This window comes from Mustela nivalis, assembly GCF_964662115.1.
Source record: "Mustela nivalis genome assembly, contig: HAP1_SCAFFOLD_558, whole genome shotgun sequence".
Classification (NCBI taxonomy): Eukaryota; Metazoa; Chordata; class Mammalia; order Carnivora; family Mustelidae; genus Mustela; species Mustela nivalis.
Window position 1 is genome coordinate 236,036 of NW_028136101.1, and position 24,161 is coordinate 260,196.

At 40.0% G+C, this 24,161-nt stretch overlaps 1 pseudogene across 1 annotated transcript; it reads right to left on the reverse strand.

The window, feature by feature from the left end:
* Positions 1-2,973: 2,973 nt before the first annotated feature.
* LOC309857254 (heterogeneous nuclear ribonucleoprotein A1 pseudogene) lies at positions 2,974-3,771 on the reverse strand (annotated as a pseudogene). The gene has a single exon. The product of its transcript is annotated as a heterogeneous nuclear ribonucleoprotein A1 pseudogene (transcript).
* Positions 3,772-24,161: the final 20,390 nt, after the last annotated feature.

Consider the following 24,161-nt stretch of genomic DNA (forward strand, 5'->3'; position numbering starts at 1 on the left):
ATATATATATATATATATATATATATATATATATATATATGATGGAATACTATGCAGCCATCAAAAGAAATGAAATCTTGCCATTTGCGATGACATGGATGGAACTAGAGGGTATTATGCTTAGCAAAATAAGTCAACCAGAGAAAGAGACTATCATATGATTTCCCTGATATGAGGAAATGGAGGTGCAATGTGGTGGGTTTGGGGGACAGGAAAAGGGTAAATGAAACAAGATGGGATCGAGAGGGAGACAAACCATAAGAGACTCTTAATCTCAATACAAACGGAGAGTTGCCAGGGCGGTTGGGAGTTTAGGGAGAGGGTGGTGGGGTTATGAACATTGGGGAGGGTTTGTGCTTGGTGAGTGCTGTGAAGTGTGTAAACCTGGCGATTCACAGACCTGTAACCCTGGGGCTAATAATACATTATATGTTAATTTAAAAAGAAGAAGAAGAAGAAGACTACTATTAATCCAATGCTATGGTTTTCAGCAAAGAGTGTGTAATCAGGCATATTTTATTAAAGTATCCAAGTAAAATGATGGTCGAACATTGGAATAACAGAAAACATAAAAATAAGAGATTTTAAAAAAAGATATGGGGGGCGCCTGGGTGGCTCAGTGGGTTAAGGCCTCTGTCTTCGGCTCAGGTCATGGTCCCAGGGTTCTGGGATTGAGCCCCGCGTCGGGCTCTCTGCTCAGCGGGGAGCCCGCTTCTCTCTCTCTCTCTGCCTGCCTCTCTGCCTACTTGTGATCTCTGTCTGTCAAATAAATAAATAGAATCTTTAAAAAAAATAGATATATTTGTCTAAAAAAAAAAAGATATGGGACAGTGTAGAGAATATAGTCAATGATATTATAATAGTGTTATATGGTGACAGATGGTGGCTATATTTGTAGTGATCATCGAATAATATATGGAGATATTGAAAACCTGAAACCAATGTAACACTGAATATCAACTATACTCAAATAAAAGAAGAGTAAAAATAAAATATTTAAATTTAAAAAGATAAAAAGAGGGACAAGAATTTGAAAAGTGAATTCAAAATGAGTAAAGATGAGGCTAAGACATACTTTGAACCTTGAGGAAAACACCATTTTGAAAATTCTTCCCATTTTGAGAAAACTCAAATGAATCAATACCATAAAAGAACCCATTTTAACTGAGAGATGTAATGAATGCTCAAGATATAATTTTAACAGGATAAATCTTCCCTCTGAAACAGCATACCGAAACCAGGGGAAACAATTGGAAGCAAAATAAACTATACTGAAAATAAGAATTAGGAAAAAGATAAATGATGAAAGATAAGAAAATTAGACCTGCGACAGAGATCTAGTGAAGAGAATTTTTAGCTTGTGGTTTAATGTTTTTGAGGATAATCTAGAGTTCATAACTGCCTTGAGACAGGCTGGGTGTAAGCAGTTTAGGCAGACCCCTAAGACAGGCCTACTTTGGGCAGGTGGTGTTGGAGGAGGCCATTGTGCTGGACAAAGACAAATCCAACCATTTGACTAAAGTGTCTGTGAAGATGTTGAAGTCAGATGCAACAGAGGAAGACCTGTCAAACCTAATCTCAGAAATGGAGATGATAAAGATGATTGGACAGCACAAGGACACCATCAACCTGCTGGGTCCTGCACACAGGACGGTCCTTCGTACACTCTCACAGAATATGCCTCCAAAGACAACATACAGGAGTACCTGCAGGCCCAGAGGCCTCCTGACCTGGAGTACTGTTACAATATCAGCCAAAATGCAGCAGAGCAACTCTCCTCCAAGGACCTGGTATCCTGTGCCTACCAGGTAGCCTGAGGCATGGAGTACCTTGCCTCCAAGAAGTGCATACACCAAGTCCTGGCCACCAGGGAAGTGCTGGTGACAAAGGACAACATGATGAAGATCTCAGACTTCAGCCTTGACAGAGATATCACCACATCAGTTACTATAAAAAGACAACCAACAGTGGACTGCCTGTGAAGTGGATGGTCCCTAAGACCATGTTTGGCCAGATCTACATCCACGAGAGTGACTTCTGGTCTTTTGGGGTGATCCTGTGCAAAATCTTCACTCTGGAAGCCTCCCATAACCTGGAGTGCCTGTGGAGGTGGTTTCCAAGCTGCTGAAGGAGTCATTTGATGGATAAGCCAATGAGTGCACCAGAGAGTTATACACAATAATGAGGGGTGGCTGGCATGTGGTACCTTCAAGCTGCTGGTAGAAGACCTCGATCATTCTGTGGCCTTGACGTCCAACCAGGAGTACCCGGACCTGTCCTTGGCCCTGGAACAATACTGTCTATGCTTTCCCAACACCCAAAGCTCCACCTGCTCCTCAGGGAAGAATTCCACCTTCTCTCATGTGCCGTTGCCCAGGGAGGCCTATCTGCCCTGACACCCAGCCCAGCTTGCCAATGGTGGACTCAAATGACTAGTATCCCTATTACTCCTGTCCAGATTCCATCATAAGCTGTAACCCTTACCCCCCACCCTCCCTGCAAGACTCACTGCCTTCTCCTTTGTCCCTTTCCTACTGGCAGGAGCCAGCTGCCTACCTGAGGCCTTCACCCTTTGAAGTTCACCTCACTTCCCCTTCCTCTTCCTCCTCCTTACAACCTGCTCATGAAAGAAAGGCACAGCGAGGCAGGTACTTGCTCATGGCTACTTCCTTCCCTCCCATATGTTGGACCAAAACCCCTCCTGGCATCTGGTACTGCCTGGACGTCGAGGGAGTGGGAGATGAGGCATGCCAGTGAAAGCTGTCGGAGCTTTCCTGTTTTGGTTTTGTCTGCTTAGCATAACATGTAAGACTGAGTTCTGGTGGCAGGGACCTAGTCCTTGGTGCTATAGCACTAGCTTCGGGAGGTCAACTGCTCTGGGCCTTGGCTAAGTGCAACCCCTGCTCCAGAGATATGGTGCCAAGGGCTTATTAATTATGATACTAATTTGCTTTGCTGACCAAATGCCTGGTATCAACAGATGGGAAGGCAAAGACTGGAAGCAGTGTTGTGACTGCCACCAAAGCCACCTCGACCACTGAAGTTTCCTCCGCGACCAAAGTTGTCATTCCCACCAAAACCACCTCCACGACCACCACCAAAGTTTCCAGAACCACTTCGACCTCTTTGGCTGGATGAAGCACTAGCCATCTCTTGCTTAGAGAGCGCTTTCCTTACTTCACAGTTGTGGCCATTCACAGTATGGTATTTTTGAATGACAATCTTGTCTACAGAATCATGGTCATCAAATGTTACAAAAGCAAAACCCCTCTTTTTGCCACTGCCTCGGTCAGTCATGATCTCAATCACTTCGATTTTCCCATACTGTTCGAAATAATCGCTTAGATGATGTTCTTCAGTGTCTTCTTTAATGCCACCAACAAAAATCTTTTTCACAGTTAAGTGGGCACCAGGTCTTTGAGAATCTTCTCTTGAGACAGCCCTCTTTGGTTCCACAACTCTTCCATCCACCTTGTGTGGCCTTGCATTCATGGCTGCATCCACCTCCTCCACAGTGGCATAGGTGACAAACCCAAAGCCTCTGGAGCGCGTGGTGTTCGGATCTCTCATTACCACACAGTCCGTAAGTGTTCCCCATTGCTCAAAATGGCTCCTCAGACTCTCATCGGTTGTTTCAAAGCTCAGACCTCCGATGAAGAGCTTCCGCAGCTGTTCAGGCTCTTTGGGAGACTCTGACTTAGACATGACGGCGGTGGGAGGGGAGACTTTAACGATGCTTACTCGGCGGCGTCCACAGGCAGAAAGGATAATAAATGTTTTTAATAAGCATGAAATTATAACTCTGAAGTGTGCTAAAATGAAACCACCTGCTAAGGGTGAGAGAACAAAAATAAACATCATTTTTCCAAATAAGAGGAATTTATTACCTTTGAATCAAAGCATATGGATTTGTTCAAACTGGCAATAAAGGAATATGGAAACACAAAACATAGAATGTCATATTTTTGATTTCTAAAAGACTTCAAAGTGAAGAGTATATATTTTTTAAATGCTACATAATGCTACATAATGACAAGATGACAGGGTGTGACAAATAGCATTTTAAAAGCTCTACTCATAATGGAACTGAAAGTCTCATTTCCCTATAATTTTATATATGTCATTGATTTACAATATCTGGATACAACATATTACCAAACAGATGTTCATCAAAGACTAAATTATTTTTAATGGAACATAATATTTTGAACCTACATCTATTAATCATTTTTTCGATCTAACATTTATAGTCTCGCTAAACAATTTATCAGTTGTCGACAAAATTAAAAAAAAATAGGATAAAAAGTCGTGTTTGGAAAAGTAGATTTTCTTTGAAATTTGCAACTAAATGAAAATATTGCTGATATTTTTGAAACTTTAAATGTAATTTTATATATATCTGACCTATCAGATGATATAAAATTTTTGGAGAAAATATGACATATTTTTTTTATCTTGGTTGAAGGTATTAATAAAGATCAACTGCTTGTATTATTTGCATTGTGATATCTTAGTTAATAAACATGAATAACTGGTATAAAATATGTTTTTTTAAAAATTTTATTTATTTACTTGACAGAGATCACAGGAAGGCAGAGAGGCAGGCAGAGAGAGAGAGGAATGGAAGCAGGCTCCCTGCTGAGAAGAGAGCCCACTGTGGGACTCAATCCCAGGAACCTGGAATCATAACCTGAGCCGAAGGCAGGGAATTTAACCCACTGAGCCACCCAGGCACTCTAAAATATGATTTTTTAATATATAGAATTATAGTTCTTGCCAAAATATGGAACTAGCTGGAACTGAATGCCTCCTTCAAAGTCAGCTCTTTAAAAATTATGCAAGTGTAATATAGAACTATTTCGGATATGAACCAAGAACAAAGAAATGATGATAAATTCCTTAAAAGACTCAAAGTTGCTCTTCACTGGTATGTCTCAAGCTCTATTCCTGGTTTGAGGACAGTTTTTAACAGGCCTGTCACTGTAGAAATCAGCTGGATGTCTAGAGGCTATCAGAACTGTGCAAAAACCTTGAAGGGGTAAAGACTTGAAAATTCTTTAGAGAGATTAGCTCCCTAAGGCATTATTCATCCACACATTTTCCTCCAAACAATTAAGACTGATGGATGAGGGGCACCTGAGGGGCTCTCTCATCACGTGGGTGGTGGGTTAAGCCTCTGCCTTCATCTCAAGTCATGGACTCTGGGTCCTGGAATCCAGCCCCACATCGGGCTCTGCTCAAAAGTAAGCCTGCTTTCCTCCCTGCTTTCCTGCCTCTCTGCTTACTTGTAATCTCTCTCTCTCTCTCTCTGTGTGTGTGTGTGTCCAATAAATAAATACAATCTTTAAAAAAAGGCTGATGGATGCTAAATTATGAAAACTGCTCCCTCCAAATGATGCTTCTTCATAAAGATTTAAGAATTTAAAATTGTAAGAATTTAAAATTGAAACTTGATTGTAGGATTTATGTTACAGAATAACATCAAGTGAAGGCAGTTATTATTAGATCTGAAGTATTTGTGATTCTGAATTCTTGGCCTCATTAGTAAATTTATTTTTAAATTCTCCCATGGAGTGGTGATTGGCCTTCAGTCTTTCACTGATGTACATCATTGGGTCAAATGAGATGTGTGTGCCCAGATCTATATATAATCTTCTTTGTATTTCACTGGAGATGGCATTTCCGAGTTTTGTTCAATTGAATTTGGACAGATGTTTTAATAGTCACTTCTAGAGTTGGCCCTGGAGAATATCTTCCTTTTTTTTTTTTCTCTTCCTGATTCTCTGAAAAACCCGCACTAATTCACATTATCACAGTGATATCACAATTCAAGTTTTTCCAAACACTATAGCGGCAAAATAGAAGGAAGCTACTCAGAATGTAATGCTATTGTGAATGATTGAGAAAGAAAACATTAATATAATTAAGCTACCAGGTTTCAATGTATTTTATTGTTGCTTAGAAAATCCTAGGATACCCAGACTTTACAGAGATTTGATGATCCTAAGAGGAGCTGAACTCATGGACCAAAATAACTATGCACTTAAAAAGTACAATTACTTACCTAAAAAAGATGATGTGGTTAACTTTATATGGCAATCAAAGTGTTATTGGAACAGGAATTTAAAAAATAGCTTAGGGGCGCCTAGGTGGCTCAGTGGATTAAGCCACTGCCTTCAGCTCAGGTCATGATCTCAGGGTCCTGGGATCAAATCCTGCATCAGGCTCTCTAATCAGCAGGGAGTCAGCTTCTCTCTCTTTCTCTCTCTCTCACTCTCTCTCTTTCTGCCTGCCCTCCGTCTACTTGTGATCTCTCTCTGTCAAATAAATAAATAAATAAATAAAATCTTGAGAAAAAAGAATGACTGTAGTTTTAAAAAATAGCTTAATAGGGGCACCTGGGTGGCTCAGTGGGTTAAAAAGACATGTAGACCTGTGGATTAGAGTAGAGTGCCCAGATATGGACCATCAACTCTATGGTCAAAAAATCTTTGACAAAGCAGAGAAAATTATACAGTGGAAAAAAGACAGCCTCTTCAATCAATGGTGCTGGAAAAATTGGACAGCTATGTATGGAAGAATGACACTCAACCATTCTCTTATACCATACATAAAAATAAATTCGAAATGGACAAACGACCTCAACGTGAGGCAGGAATCTATCAAAATCCTAGAGGAGAACATAGGCAGTAACCTCTTGGACACTGGCCACAGCAAATTCTTTCAAGACATGTCTCCAAAGACAAAGGAAACAAAAGCAAAAATGAACTTTTGGGACTTCATCAAGATCAAAAGTTTCTGCACAGTAAAGCAAACAGTCAACAAAATGAAGAGACAACCCACGGAAAGGGAGAAGATTTTCACAAATGACATTACAGATAAAGGGCTGATATCCAAGATCTATAAAGAACTCCTCAAACTCAACACACAAAAAACAGATAATCATGTCAAAAAATGGGCAGAAGACATGAACAGACACTTCTCCAAAGAAGACATACAAATGGCAAACAGATGCATGAGAAAATGGTCATCATCATTAGCCATCAGGGAGATTCAAATCAAAAGCACATTGGGATACCACCTTACACAGTTAGAATGGCCAAAATTAACAAGGCAATAAACAACAAGTGTTGGAGAGGATGTGGAGAATGGGGAACCCTCTTACACTATGGGTGAGAATGCCAGTTGGTGCAGCTACTTTGGGATACAGTGTGGAGACTCCTTAAGAAATTAAAATTAGAGCTACCCTATGATGCTGCAATTGCACTACTGAGTATTTACCCCTAAGATACAGATGCAGTGAAAAGAAGGGACATCTGTACCTATAGCAGCAATGGCCACAGTCATTAAACTTTGGAAAGAACCAAGATGACCTTCAATGGATGAACGAATAAAGAAGATATGATCCATTTTTACAATGGAGTATTATGCTTCCTTCTGAAAGGAAGGATACCCAACTTTTGTAACAACATGGGCGGGACTGGAGGAGATAATCCTGAGTGGAATAATTCAAGCAGAGATTGTCAATTTTCATATGGTTTCACTTAATTGTGGAGCATAAAGAATAACACAGAAGACACTGGGTGATCAAGAGGAGAAGTGAGTGGGGGGAAATTGGAGGGGGAGACAGACCATGAGAGACTCTGAGAAACAAACTGAGAGTTTTGAGGGGAGGGGGCAGAGGGTTGGGTAAGCCTGTTAATGGGAGTTATGGAGGGCACATTTTGCATGGAGCACTGGGTGTGGTGCATAAACAGTGAATTTTGGAACCCTGAAAAAAATAAAATAAAAATGACAACAACTCCTTTTCCCAACATGTGGTAGGAGTCCCCCAAATGATTGGAAGCAGCCTCCATTAGAGATCAATCCACTGCATGTTGAAGGTCCTCCCACTTCAAAAAGACCAAGAAATATCCAATCCCAAAACAAAGTAAGGGCCAGCTCCACCTCATGGAATACCACCTGCTCTCCCTTAGATAGTGTGCTGTTGCTTTAATAAACCTGCCTTCTGCTTTCACTTGGGCATTGATCTCTAATTCTCACGTGCCAACAATAAAAATAATGATGGTTTACCGTTACAATTCATAGAAAAGGAGGTACAGGGAAATTGAATGGAAGGGAATAACAAAGTAGGTTCATAAGTCAATCTTCCTTGTAAAAACATTAACCTGAAAGAGCATTTCTGCCACCTCTCTCCTGTTTGATCTGCTAAAGAATGACCATGATACATGAATTATAGTTCGGAATTTTGAAAAGCATAATAGCTTTATACCAACACTTGAGCTTGCTTTTATTTATTTATTTATTTATTTATTTATTGCTAACAAGATAGGTCGATTGGATATGCGGTTCCTGACAACCAACCTCAGAAGAGATTCCATCTTCATGAGAAGTCAGAAAGAACCACAAACCAAACCTCAAAATGGATTCAAAGAGAAAATACTCTTAAAAAATTTCCCTTCCTGAGGAGGAGTCAAGATGGCGGAGAAGTAGCAAGCTGAGACTGCTTCAGCTAGCCGGAGATCAGCTAGATAGCTTATCTAAAGATTGCAAACACCTGAAAATCCATCGGCGGACCGAAGAGAAGAAGAACAGCAATTCTGGAAACAGAAAAACAACCGCTTTCTGAAAGGTAGGACCGGCGGAGAAGTGAATCCAAAGCGACGGGAAGATAGACCCCGGGGGGAGGGGCCGGCTCCCGGCAAGCGGCGGAGCAACCGCGTACAAAATCAGGACTTTTAAAAGTCTGTTCCGCTGAGGGACATCGCTCCAGAGGCTAAACCGGGGCGAAGCCCACGCGGGGTCAGCGTGGCCTCAGGTCCCGCAGGGTCACAGAAGGATCGGGGGTGTCTGAGTGTCGCAGAGCTTGCGGGTATTGGAACGGGAAAGCCGGCTACAGAAACAGAGCCGACAGTAAGCTCACAGCTCGGTGTTACCTTGAACCGATCGCAGGCTCGGTGAGCTCGGAGCGCGGCCGGAGATCAGGCAGACGGGAATAACTGGGTGCTGTTCTCTGAGGGCGCACTGAGGAGTGGGGCCCTGGGCTCTCGGCTCCTCCGGGCCGGAGACCAGGAGGCCGCCATTTGTGTTCCCATCCTCCGGAACTCTACGGAAAGCGCTCAGGGAACAAAAGCTCCTGAAAGCAAACCCGAGCGGATTACTCACCCCGGCCCCGGGTAAGGGAGGTGTAATTCCGCCTGGGGCAAAGACACTTGAGAATCACTACAACAGGCTCCTCCCCCAGAAGATCAACAAGAAATCCAGCCGAGACCAAGTTCACCTATCAAGGAGTGCGGTTTCAATACCAAGGAGAGCAGCAGAATTCCAGAGGAGGAGAAAGCCAAGCACGGAACTCATGGCTTTTTTCCTGTGATTTTTTTTTTAGTCTTGCAGTTAATTTAATTTTTTCTTTTTCATTTTTTTTTTCTTTTTCTTCTCGCCTTCGGGTAAAATTTTTTTTTTTTAACTGTTACCTTTTTCTTTTTTAATGATTTTTTACTAGTTTATCTAATATATATATTTTTTCTTTTTTACATTTTTCTCAGGTGTTTTCTTTTTTAAAAAAATTTTTTTTTTCTTTTCTTTTTTTTTTTTTCTTTCTTTCTTTTTGAACCTCTTTTTATCCCCTTCCTCCCCACTCACGATTTTGGATCTCTTCTAATTTAGTTAAAGCATATTTTTCTGGGGTTGTTGCCACCCTTTTAGTATTTTACTTGCCCCTTCATTTACTCTTATCTGGCCAAAATGACAAGACGTAAAAATTCAACGCAAAAAAAAGAACAAGAGGCAGTACCGAAGGCTAGGGACCTAATCAATACAGACATCGGTAATATGTCAGATCTAGAGTTCAGAATGACAATTCTCAAGGTTCTAGCCGGGCTCGAAAAAGGCATGGAAGATATTAGAGAAACCCTCTCGAGAGATATAAAAGCCCTTTCTGGAGAAATAAAAGAACTAAAATCTAACCAAGTTGAAATCAAAAAAGCTATTAATGAGGTGCAATCAAAAATGGAGGCTCTAACTGCTAGGATAAATGAGGCAGAAGAAAGAATTAGTGATATAGAAGACCAAATGACAGAGAATTAAAAAGCTGAGCAAAAGAGGGACAAACAGCTACTGGACCACGAGGGGAGAATTCGAGAGATAAGTGACACCATAAGACGAAACAACATTAGAATAATTGGGATTCCAGAAGAAGAAGAAAGAGAGAGGGGAGCAGAAGGTATACTGGAGAGAATTATTGGGGAGAATTTCCCCAATATGGCAAAGGGAATGAGCATCAAAATTCAGGAGGTTCAGAGAACGCCCCTCAACATCAATAAGAATAGGCCCACACCCCGTCACCTAATAGTAAAATTTACAAGTCTCAGTGACAAAGAGAAAATCCTGAAAGCAGCCCGGGAAAAGAAGTCTGTAACATACAATGGTAAAAATATTAGATTGGCAGCTGACTTATCCACAGAGACCTGGCAGGCCAGAAAGAGCTGGCATGATATTTTTAGAGCACTAAACGAGAAAAACATGCATCCCAGAATACTATATCCAGCTAGGCTATCATTGAAAATAGAAGGAGAGATTAAAAGCTTCCAGGACAAACAGCAACTGAAAGAATTTGCAAATACCAAACCAGCTCTACAGGAAATATTGAAAGGGGTCCTCTAAGCAAAGAGAGAGCCTACAAGTGGTAGATCAGAAAGGAACAGAGACCATATACAATAACAGTCACCTTACAGGCAATACAATGGCACTAAATTCATATCTCTCAATAGTTACCCTGAATGTGAATGGGCTAAATGCCCCTGTCAAAAGACACAGGGTATCAGAATGGATAAAAAAACAAAACCCATCTATATGTTGCCTCCAAGAAACACATTTTAAGCCCGAAGACACCTCCAGATTTAAAGTGAGGGGGTGGAAAAGAATTTACCATGCTAATGGACATCAGAAGAAAGCAGGAGTGGCAATCCTTATATCAGATCAATTAGATTTTAAGCCAAAGACTATAATAAGAGATGAGGAAGGACACTATATCATACTCAAAGGGTCTGTCCAACAAGAAGATTTAACAATTTTAAATATCTATGCCCCCAACGTGGGAGCAGTAAACTATATAAACCAATTAATAACCAAATCAAAGAAACACATCAACAATAATACAATAATAGTAGGGGACTTTAACACTCCCCTCACTGAAATGGACAGATCATCCAAGCAAAAGATCAGCAAGGAAATAAAGGCCTTAAACGACACACTGGACCAGATGGACATCACAGATATATTCAGAACATTTCATCCCAAAGCAACAGAATACACATTCTTCTCTAGTGCACATGGAACATTCTCCAGAATAGATCACATCCTCGGTCCTAAATCAGGACTCAACCGGTATCAAAAGATTGGGATCATTCCCTGCATATTTTCAGACCACAATGCTCTAAAGCTAGAACTCAACCACAAAAGGAAGTTTGGAAAGAACCCAAATACATGGAGACTAAACAGTATCCTTCTAAAGAATGAATGGGTCAACCGGGAAATTAAAGAAGAATTGAAAAAAATCATGGAAACAAATGATAATGAAAATACAACAGTTCAAAATCTGTGGGACACAATAATGGCAGTCCAGAGAGGAAAATATATAGCGGTACAAGCCTTTCTCAAGAAACAAGAAAAGTCTCAGGTACACAACCTAACTCTACACATAAAGGAGCTGGAGAAAGAACAAGAAAGAAACCCTAAGCCCAGCAGGAGAAGAGAAATCATAAAGATCAGAGCAGAAATCAATGAAATAGAAACCAAAAAAACAATAGAAAAAATTAACGAAAGTAGGAGCTGGTTCTTTGAAAGAATTAATAAAATTGATAAACCCCTGGCCCGACTTATCAAAAAGAAAAGAGAAAGGACCCAAATAAATAAAATCATGAATGAAAGAGGAGAGATCACAACTAACACCAAAGAAATACAAACTATTATAAGAACATACTATGAGCAACTCTACGCCAATAAATTTGACAATCTGGAAGAAATGGATGCATTCCTAGAAACATATAAACTACCACAATTGAACCAGGAAGAAATAGAAAGCCTGAACAGACCCATAACCAGTAAGGAGATTGAAACAGTCATTAAAAATCTCCAAACAAACAAAAGCCCAGGGCCAGATGGCTTCCCGGGGGAATTCTACCAAACATTTAAAGAAGAACTAATTCCTATTCTCCTGAAACTGTTCCAAAAAATAGAAATGGAAGGAAAACTTCCAAACTCATTTTATGAGGCCAGCATCACCTGATCCCAAAACCAGACAAGGATCCCACCAAAAAAGAGAGCTATAAACCGATATCCTTGATGAACACAGATGCGAAAATACTCAACAAAATACTAGCCAATAGGATTCAACAGTACATTAAAAAGATTATTCACCACGACCAAGTGGGATTTATTCCAGGGCTGCAAGGTTGGTTCAACATCCGCAAATCAGTCAATGTGATACAACACATCAATAAAAGAAAGAACAAGAACCATATGATACTTTCAATAGATGCTGAAAAAGCATTTGACAAAGTACAGCATCCCTTCCTGATCAAAACTCTTCAAAGTGTAGGGATAGATGGCACATACCTCAATATCATCAAAGCCATCTATGAAAAACCCACCGCAAATATCATTCTCAATGGAGAAAAACTGAAAGCTTTTCCACTAAGGTCAGGAACACGGCAGGGATGTCCATTATCACCACTGCTATTCAACATAGTACTAGAGGTCCTAGCCTCAGCAATCAGACAACAAAAGGAAATTAAAGGCATCCAAATTGGCAAAGAAGAAGTCAAATTATCACTCTTCGCAGATGATATGATACTATATGTGGAAAACCCAAAAGACTCCACTCCAAAACTGCTAGAACTTATACAGGAATTCAGTAAAGGGTCAGGATATAAAATCAATGCACAGAAATCAGTTGCATTTCTCTACACCAACAGCAAGACCGAAGAAAGAGAAATTAAGGAGTCCATCCCATTTACAATTGCATCCAAAACCATAAGATACCTAGGAATAAACCTAACCAAAGAGACACAGAATCTATACTCAGAAAACTATAAAGTACTCATGAAAGAAATTGAGGAAGACACAAAGAAATGGAAAAATGTTCCATGCTCCTGGATTGGAAGAATAAATATTGTGAAAATGTCTATGCTACCTAAAGCAATCTACACATTTAATGCAATTCCTATCAAAGTACCATCCATCTTTTTCAAAGAAATGGAACAAATAATGCTAAAATTTATATGGAACCATAAAAGACCTCGAATAGCCAAAGGGATATTGAAAAAGAAAGCCAACGTTGGTGGCATCACAATTCCGGACTTCAAGCTCTATTACAAAGCTGTCATCATCAAGACAGCATGGTACTGGCACAAAAACAGACACATAGATCAATGGAACAGAATATAGAGCCCAGAAATAGACCCTCAAATCTATGGTCAACTCATCTTCGACAAAGCAGGAAAGAATGTCCAATGGAAAAAAGACAGCCTCTTCAATAAATGGTGCTGGGAAAATTGGACAGCCACATGTAGAAAAATGAAATTGGACCATTTCCTTACACCACACACAAAAATAGACTCAAAATGGATGAAGGACCTCAATGTGCGAAAGGAATCCATCAAAATCCTTGAGGAGAACACAGGCAGCAACCTCTTCGACCTCTGCCGCAGCAACATCTTCCTAGGAACAACGCCAAAGGCAAGGGAAGCAAGGGCAAAAATGAACTATTGGGATTTCATCAAGATCAAAAGCTTTTGCACAGCAAAGGAAACAGTTAACAAAATCAAAAGACAACTGACAGAATGGGAGAAGATATTTGCAAACGACATATCAGATAAAGGACTAGTGTCCAGAATCTATAAAGAACTTAGCAAACTCAACACCCAAAGAACAAATAATCCAATCAAGAAATGGGCAGAGGACATGAACAGACATTTCTGCAAAGAAGACATCCAGATGGCCAACAGACACATGAAAAAGTGCTCCATATCACTCGGCATCAGGGAAATACAAATCAAAACCACAATGAGATATCACCTCACACCAGTCAGAATGGCTAAAATCAACAAGTCAGGAAATGACAGATGCTGGCGAGGATGTGGAGAAAGGGGAACCCTCCTACACTGTTGGTGGCAATGCAAGCTGGTGCAGCCACTCTGGAAAACAGCATGGAGGTTCCTCAGAATGTTGAAAATAGAACTGCCCTATGACCCAGCAATTGCACTATTGGGTATTTACCCTAAAGATACAAATGTAGTGATCCAAAGGGGCACATGCACCCGAATGTTTATAGCAGCAATGTCCACAATAGCCAAACTATGGAAAGAACCTAGATGTCCATCCACAGATGAATGGATCAAGTAGATGTGGTATATATACACAATGGAATACTATGCAGCCATCAAAAGAAATGAAATCTTGCCATTTGCGACAACGTGGATGGAACTAGAGTGTATCATGCTTAGCGAAATAAGTCAAGCAGAGAAAGACAACTATCATATGATCTCCCTGATATGAGGAAGTGGTGATGCAACATGGAGGCTTAAGTGGGTAGGAGAAGAATAAATGAAACAAGATGGGATTGGGAGGGAGACAAACCATAAGTGACTCTTAATCTCACAAAACATACTGAGGGTTGCTGGGGGGAGGGGGTTTGGGAGAAGGGGGTGGGATTATGGACATTGGGAAGGGTATGTGCTTTGGTGAGTGCTGTAAAGTGTGTAAACCTGGTGATTCACAGACCTGTACCCCTGGGGATAAAAATATATGTTTATAAAAAATAAAAAGTTAAATACTTTCGTTACTAAAAAAAAAAAAAAAAAAAAAAATTTCCCTTCCTGGGGCACCCGAGTGGCTCAGTGAGTTTGGCTCACTGGGCCTTTGCGTTCGGCTCAGGTCATGATCCTAGGGTCCTGGGATTGAGCCCCATGTCTAGCTCTCTGCTCAGCAGAGAGCCTGCTTCCACTTCTCTCTCTGCCTACTTGTGATCTCTGTCTGTCAAATAAATAAATAAAATCTTAAAAAAATTTTTTTTTGGGCACCTGGGTGGCAGAGTGAGTTAAAGCCTCTGCCTTTGGATCAGGTCATGATTCCAGGGTCCTGGGATCGAGCCCCACATCAGGCTCACTCCTCAGCAGGAAGCCTGTTTCTTCCTCTCTCTCTGCCTGCCTCTCTTCCTACTTGTGATCTCTATCAAATAAATAAATAAAATCTTTAAAACTAAAATTTCCCTTCCTATCAGAAGCAGACCAAACCACTAACAAATTCCCCAGAAAGCTTCATCTAAAAGGTTGTACTTTCTTCAGACACCCAGCAGGACCTTCTTCTCTGGGCCTGGTATTTCTTCAATGGCCTATTCCAGAGAATAAGGCACTAAACTACTGAGCGCCAAGGGCCTCAGAACCACGAAAGAGATGATGAGGTGCACAATGTATGCCTCTGGTCACCAAGAGGGTATGTAAAAGTTTGCTGCTTTTCTGCATTTTTCAAAGCTGAGTTTTTAGCTGGTGGCCGCTCCTTTAGGATAAATTGCTGATACCGTAAAGTAAAAGCTATTATATGATCTTTTACAAACCATTTCCTATCTTTGCAATCTCATGTGCCAAGACAGACACGGATTATTTAAAACCCTGAAGAGAGTGCTATTGCATTTAAGTTGCCTGTAACCTTCATGCAATAGATTTATGATTGATGATTTATTTAAAATATAACTAAATATAACTAAAATATAACTGTTTTAAATATTTATTCTCAGTAAACGATTTCAAACTATGCTCATTTAAGTAAGTTGGTACATAATCCCATTTCTATTAAAACATAGTGCAAGGACCAATGCTGCGCTTCCCAGAGAACGCAGGCTCTTTTTCTAGAATGGCCATATGCGTATGTATCAGGCGTCCTCTTTTCACTCCCTTTGTGGAGCACCTACCATGGAGGTCATGTAATAACCAATAATCAAAAAACAAACAAAAAACCCAAACATCCAGGTCGAAGTGATTCGCGTGTGCCATGATGCAATGGCAAACCTTGCCTGGAGACTAGGAGACTGCTTAAACAGATTGCGGGCAAGCATCTCAGCCCAGGCCTGTGCTGGGGAAGCTGGTTCCAGGCTTTGGGCACAATCAGGAAGTCAGCGAAGTGAACCGAGGGTGCAGCCGGGGTTTAGGGCAGATGATCTATTTGCAGCCAGGCAGCAGGCGGACACCCGCTTGGGGAGCCAGGCTAGGAGGCCGCCCAGCGCTGGCACTGGCCAGACTCGCAGGCCCCCGGGGCTTCGCCGGCGCCATTGCCCCGGGCCCGGGCCCGCACCTCAGGATGGACGGGGAGGGGGGCGGGGGCGGAGGCGGCCCGGAGAAGGGGCTTTGCTAATTACCGAAGCGGGAAGTGAGCTCGCGGAGGAAGCGGTGGGGAGTCTGAGAGGAGGTGGAGGGGCTGGCGGAGGAGGGGCGCGCAGCGCCGCGGTGCTCTGCTGCGGCCCAGTCGGCACTGCAGGAGCCCCGCCCTCCCGCGCTCCAGCCCAGCCCCTGAGGCTGCACTGTCCCGCTCCCGCGGCCCGCTGCCCCGCTCCGCCCCAAGGCTTCCCCGGACGACCCTCTGCGAGCAGGTAAAGTGACACCGCGCTGCGCCCTCACCTGGAGCAGAAAGCGCGGTCCGCGAGCTCACGGGGGTGTCGGGACCCAGCCTCCCGCGACCCCCGGGGTAGCGGGACCACCCCGGACGACGCGCCGCACCCGGGTCCCCACGGGGTCGGGCCTGGAACGGAGCCAGGGGAGGTGCCCCCCGCAGCGAGCGCAATAGCCCCCATTGGTGGCACCCCCACGTGCGGGTGCCAAGGACCCCCTTCCCTCATCCCGAACTGTGGCCCCGCCACTTTTGTTCTGGACCTGGGATCCCAGGTGGAAACTAGTCCCTCAAACCTCCCTGGCAGCAAGGAGCACAAGGAGGGATTCTCAGTCGTCCAGTCCCCCCCCCCCCCCCCCCCCCCCCCCCCGCTCTGCTCTTCCTCTCTCCACATTCACATGCCTTCTGGCCTCCCTTTCCTCTCCTCGTTGTCACTTTTATTAAATGGTTTTGTTCTGCATGTTCACCTGCAGAGCGATTTCATCAATGAATATACAGGAAACTGAGTTGGAGCCCACCTGTGAGAGCCCACCTGTGGAGGCCTTTCATTAGAATGGTCTCTGGTTCTAGCATCAGTTCAGAATACTGCGTGTACCTGAGGACCGAGTCCAGATGTTTCTTTCATCTCTGACTTGAATTTGAAATCCTAATGTCACTATGACCTGGGAAGCCGAGGTCCACTGCATCTTCATCTGAAATTCCACTAGAGCTCCCATTTACCTAGTGCCAGCCTGAGTCTGTTTTCCACTACTGTCAGGGTTCTAGAAGTTCATGCACTGCCCACCACTAACAGTAGGGGCATCTCTCTGTCCAGATTTTTTACATAAGGAGGTCAGTTACAGGAGATTAGGGCCCACTCTAACCACCTCACTGTAATGTGATTGCATCTGTAAGGACTCTAGTTCCAAATAAGGTCACGTTCTGTGGTACCAGAGATAAGGACAGCAGCAAGGTTTCTGGGGGTAATGCAGGTCAGCTCTTAACAGTCCACTCTAGGCTCCCCAAATTCGTGTCCTTCCCGTGTGCAAAATACTTTCACCCAATGCCCTCCAAAGCACTAATCATCCCAGAATCAACTCAAAATCTGAAATCTCATCTGTCCTCCTCCACTGAAAGACCCTGATCTCACCCAGACCCTGGGACCTGAGGACTGCATCCAGAAGCCACAGTCTCCTGGTAAAGCTGCCCATCAGGTCCTGACATCACCCTCATTCGTCCCAGCAGCCGAGGGCCTACAGTTCCCAGAGACAGTTTCTCAGAGGAAGTTTTAAGACCACCTCAGAGAACGTTCTTTGGGAGTGGATGAAGAGGGAAGGGGGTCAGAGCCTCCTGCCATTCCCAGGGCACCCAGAACCCAGAGAGTGAGGCCTTGGGTGCTTTCTAGTGAAAGATTCAAGGCAATTCTTTGACTTTGGGACTTCAGAGTTAATTTAGTTTTCATTTGTGATTTTTATATTTGAGTGGGGGCCATAGCATTTCTTTTGACCTATGGCTGTTTTCACTCCCGGTTCTGAAGAAGCCCCTAAATCCTAACCCTGTAGAGTACTCTGATAGCTCTCAGAGACATTTTGTCTCAGCATTTCTGAAGTATTCTCAGAAAGGTAGCTGGCAGATTGTAAGGGATTATTAAACTGTACTTTGTTGTTATTATTTGGCTCCTTTACGGGCTTTACCTCTTACGCTAGAAGTCTATCCTTCAGATGTAAGCAATAAGAATAGAGCCCTGCTGCCTGTTCAAATGAGTAAAAAGCCTGTATTAAGTGGATATTTTAAAAGCTAAATGAATGGCTTAATAGTTGTATATAGGGGGAAAGGGAACATATTTTCCACGGTTTAGAAGTGGAGTTCTTTTATAGAGTTCTTGTACAAGCCTACACTATTGAACAATAACGGGCAGTTGTACATTACAATTATACAAAAACGTTGGTAATTTATATGCTTTTTTTGTAATTCATGACTGGATCATTTAATTCCTTAGGAGCATTATAGCATTTCAACTTTTCATGTTCAATAAACTTATTGGGGTTGCTACCTTTTTATTCAAATGGAGAAATAGTCATGATTTCATCTAAAGAAAGTGTTATTGACTGTGTTGTTTTCTAAGAATGAGTCGCACATGCTAGTTTAAAAGTTTTGTTAAATTCCCAAGTCTGTCACCGATAAAAGCCTTTTGTAGATTAGTAACTTGATCAAAACAGAAAAGTTATGTAACACTCAATTGTTATACTATCTTTGTTTCCATCTTTCAGTGTAATAACACTCATCTTAACTCTATTTAAGACAAGTCATCGCCAGATGGCTTTCTGGCATTGAGTGTATGATATGAAATCTAGTATAACTAAAAGTTTTTGGTTTTAGTAGCCTATAAATCAATTTAGAAAAATATATGTATTTGAATATAAGGTAAAGTTTTAAATTATTTTGCAATAGTAAACTAAACTTTTTTTTTGTAAATTTTTATTTTCTAAAATTTCATTGAGCTCTTTTGCAATAAGAAACAAGTTACAAAAAATTAAGTTTTATTTTCCCCAATTCAAAATTATTAGGAATATAATCATAGAGGTTGAAGTATTTCAAATATTGAACCCCAAATATTTTATTAGGTAAATTCTTGAATGCTGAGCATTCACTGTTAAAATATACTAATACTATTGATAGACTGGTAGAAGCCTAAAATCAAATATTTATTAAATATTTATATCCATATCTTTTCATGGCGTGGTAATTCATTTCTCTAGCATTAAATAAGATTCCATTGTTTGCATGTACTACACTTTATTTGACCTTTCACCTATGGAAGGATATCTTGGTTGCTTCCAAGCTTTTGTCAGTAATGAATAAAACTACTATAGACATCTTTGTGGGTATAGATTTCATCTTCTTTGGATAAATACCAAGAACTGCTACTGCTGAATCATCTGGCAAGAATATGTTTAGTTTTGTAAGAAACTGCCAAGTTGCTTTCTATTCTTTATTCTCAATAGACATGGAAGAACATTCCTGTTGCTCCACATCCTCACCAACATTTCGTGTTCTGTTGTCAGTGTTCTGGATTCTGGGTATGTACTGGTGTCTCTTTTTGGTTTTAATTTGCATTTTCCTGATGACATATGATGTGAAGCATCTTTTTATATGCTTATTTGCCATCTGTAATATTTTCTTTTGTGAGGTATCTGCTAAGGTCTTTGGCTCATTTTTAATTAGGTTCTTCCCACATTGTTGAGTTTTAAGGGGTCTTTGTGTCTTTTTGATTAACAGTCCTTTGCCAGATGTGTTTTTTGCAAATTTTTTCTCATAGTCTGTGCTTTGCCTTTTCATTCTCTTGGCATTGTTTCACAGAGTAGACATTTTTAAATTCAGTGCTTGTGCTTTTGTAGCTAAAGTTATTTCCAAAACCAAGGTCATTTAAATTTTCTTCTATATTACCTTCTACATGTTTCATGTTTAGGTTTATAATCCAATATGAGTTAATTTTTGTGAAGAGTGTATGATATCTGCCTGGATTTTTTTTATTTTATTATTTTATTTTATTTTTATTTTATATATTTACATTTAGCTTCACCATTACTCCAGAACCATTTGTTTAAAAGATTGTATTTTGCTCTCTTGTATTGCTTTTGCTTTTATATTAAATATAAAATATAATTGATAATATATATTCAGTTCCCTTAATCTAGTCTTTCTGTGGTATTACAATATCTTGCATACAATTATCATTATGGTAAACTTTTGAAAAAAGATTTTATTTATTTGACAGAGAGAGATCAAAAATTGGCAGAGAGACAGACAGAGAGAGAGATGAGGAGAAGCAGGCTTCCTGCTGAGCAGAGAGCCCAATATGGGACTCGATCCCAGGCCCCTGGGATCATGACCTGAGCCATAGGTATAGGCTTAACCCACTGAGCCACACAGGTGCCCCGTCGTTATGGTAAACTTTGAAGTCAGTCCTCAGTCTTTGTTCTCCTTCAACACTATGTTGACTATTGTGAGTCTTTGCCTCTCCATATAAACTTTAAAATAAGTTTGTTAATATTAAGCAAAATGAGACCTCAAGGATCAGAGAGAATGTCTAAGAAGTACTTGATACATCCCTTGGGTATGGTTTATTGAAGTGTCCACCTGTCTGAAAGCTGGGGAATCTAGATAAGGGAGGGAAAATTAGTTATGATAAAACATATCAACAAACCTCAATAAATTTTGTAAGAGTAATTGTCATGGCTCATATACAATATGACCAACAGAGGGACTATCAAAAGGAAAGCATCAGTTATGTTTATTGTGAAATTTTTTAATCAAAATAAAGCAATGAGAGGGGAAGACACAATGAGAAAATTACCATTTTTTAATCGGTAAACTTCTTACCAAATAGAATAGGTTTTATATTCTAAGTAGTATATTGAAAAGTATAACATTGGGGTGCCTGGGTTGCTCAGTGGTTTGGGCTGCTGCCTTTGGCTCGGGTCATGATCTCAGGGTCCTGGGATCGAGCCCTGAATCGGGCTCCCTGCTTTGCAGGAAGCCTGCTTCCCTCTCTCTCTCTCTCTCTCTGCCTGCCTTTCTGCCTACTTGTGATCTCTGTCTGTCAAATAAATAAATAAAATATTTAAAAAAAAGTAAAGAAAAGTAAAACATTAAAAAATAAAATTTTATTTTAAAAAAATTATGTAATTTTTAAAAAAGGTTAAAAATAGCAGAACCATTTTTCTTATAACTGGAAAATACATTGTATATATATATCTATCAAAAATACTTGTTGGGCGCCTGGGTGGCTCAGTGGGTTAGAGCCTCTGCCTTCAGCTCAGGTCATGATCCCAGAATCCTTGGATCAAGTCGCACATCCGGCTCTCACCTCAACAGGGAGCCTGCTTCCTCCTCTCTCTCTGCCTGACCCTGCCTACTTGTGATCTCTGTCAAAGAAATAAATAAAATCTTTTATAAAAAATTTAAAACAATAACTTTCATGTCTGGAATCAGGAGCATATGGAAAAAAACAATATCTGAGGACAATACTTCTGCCATGTTTTGTGCCTTGTTAATATTTTTAAACAGTCAGGCAACCTTTAGCTTTATTGAAATACCTGCTAAGATACCAGCAGTGCCTTTTGGAGCCCTATGACTATAAAAATTACTTGCAAATATTCAAAATGTTTACTATGGTGTCACTATTTAGGGCCACCACCAAGTATGTTTCAGAAGTAAGCATAACTGTTACTCTTCCATAAGGCAAAAGGGCATGTTTTCAGGAGTTCCATCTGCTGTACCAGGAGGTGAATCAAGTAATGATTTTTGTCTATAAAATAATTCACTTTTCAATCTAACATTCCTCATTCCACATTATAATAATAAAAACTAGGAGGAGACTAAAACAAACAAACAACTACAACTATAACAACCAGCTTTTCCTTCAGTGGGAAAGTAAATAGAACCTTATGATTAGCCTGAAATTTATTTTTAAATATTTTTAAGATAAGCGTTTTTGTTAGAAAACCATATATTTTATATAGCTAAGATAATAACAGGCACAGTTTTATTAACTTCTAAAAAGTCTACTTATTTTTATTTATTTATTAACTCATCTCTTTATGAAGTAGAAAACGATCACACCTATTGTATCTACCCAAGTTTGTATGCTTTGGTTATTTTATGTTTGCTATTTCCTTGCTTAATTTTTACAATATTTGATACATAATAGTATCTTTAAGTGCATCTACGGTTTCACAGAATTTGTTTGAACTTCATAAAAATGTACCATACTTTTTGCACTGTCCTTGTTTTACTTCTCTATTAACTTTCCAAGATTTATTGACGTTAGAGGGTGTAGCTATCATTTATTTTGATTCCTCCATAATGCTATGTTTACAAATTTGTATTTATCTGTACTTTTAAAAATATCTTAATTATATACCATTTCTCATCTCGCATAACACTCACCTTACTTCTACACTTATCAGATATTATGTAACTGAAAACCACAACTCAGCAACAAGATAGCTCCATATTTCAAAATTAAATGGCTTACCAGAATTCTTTAATTCTATCCTTTATTTGTATTAGATGACCCTTTATTCTGGTATTTGGCATTGTTCATATGGAGGAAATCTTATAAGTTGATATTCCATCAATAGAAGGGTTTATTATGATTGATTAATGATTTTCATTTAGAATGCATAGAATATGGTTGATTTAATATTTCTTTCTTACTCTCTGAGTGGAACATAGTGCTATCTATGTAATAGCCACTAAAATATTAAGTTAATTACCTAGATTTTAAACTTCATATGAATAGGAATAACATACAGAACTCTTCTCAGATTGGGACACCTGGGTGGCTCAGTCAGTTAAACGCCTGAGCCTTTAGCTCAGGTCATGATCTTAGGGTCCTGGGACTCAGTTCTGCAACAGATTCCCTGCTTAGCCGGGAGTTTGCTTCTCCCTCACCCTGCTGCTCCCCCTGCTTGTGGTCTCTCTCACTCTCTCTCTTACTAATGAATAAAATTAAAAAAATAAATTCTTCTCAGATAGCTAATATAGAATATTGTCTTTGTATTCATCAAAGGGAAAGTGCCATATAATAATTAAATTCAGACTACTTCAAGTTCATTTTTTAACCAGTAAGAAAGTACTGGAAACAAGCCAAAAATGTTTTTAATGAATTAAAGAAGTGGATTGATTTCAATATCTTAATGTTCCTAAAATTAATTTCAAGGTTTTTATACTAGATATCAGTGTAAATATTCATTATACAAGGATATTCTAAAAATAACCCTAGAAAACTACTTAACATATATGATGACCAAAACGAGTTTGACAAAAGTCAGTTTGGGAAAAACTTACAACACCTACCACCTGAAACTCTTGTTCTATAATTTAATTATTTTAATTTACAAAAATACAAAAATAATATATCAGAGTAAGTATAATGATAGCTTTGAAGGTATGCTCTGGTTGTGCACTGTTTACTATTTAAAGGGGAATCAAATATGTGATGCTTATGGTGTGACTGTATTAAAATTCAACAAGTTCAGAAGCATACGAGGAATAGAATAAAGACAAAAGATGACCCTTACTTATCCTAAAGATAGACAATGGTATATATGTGCTAGTTGGGGAGAGAATCCAGTCCGTAGATGGAGGATGTGGTAGTGGAAAAAAAAAGACACAACGTTTTGGTTGAACGTTTAGCACTATATTTAACAAAGTGAAATTGTGTGTTAATAGCCTTAAATAAAATCCAAAAACTATTTTCAATTTGTTGAAGATTATTTAGGAAAAACTTGAAAAATACAACTTGATAAGGATTCCAATAAAAGATTCATAAGCAATACAAGTTTCAGAATTTTTAGTATATTTTCCCTAAAGAGCCATTTGATTTAAATTAAAAAGAATTCTATTTACCTGCCACTTAAATAAGAGGAAATTATTTGGTTTTGTAATAAGTTAATAAAATAAATTAACATATCTTGAGAAAACAGATATGCACACTAAGTTAAAAATAATAGTGC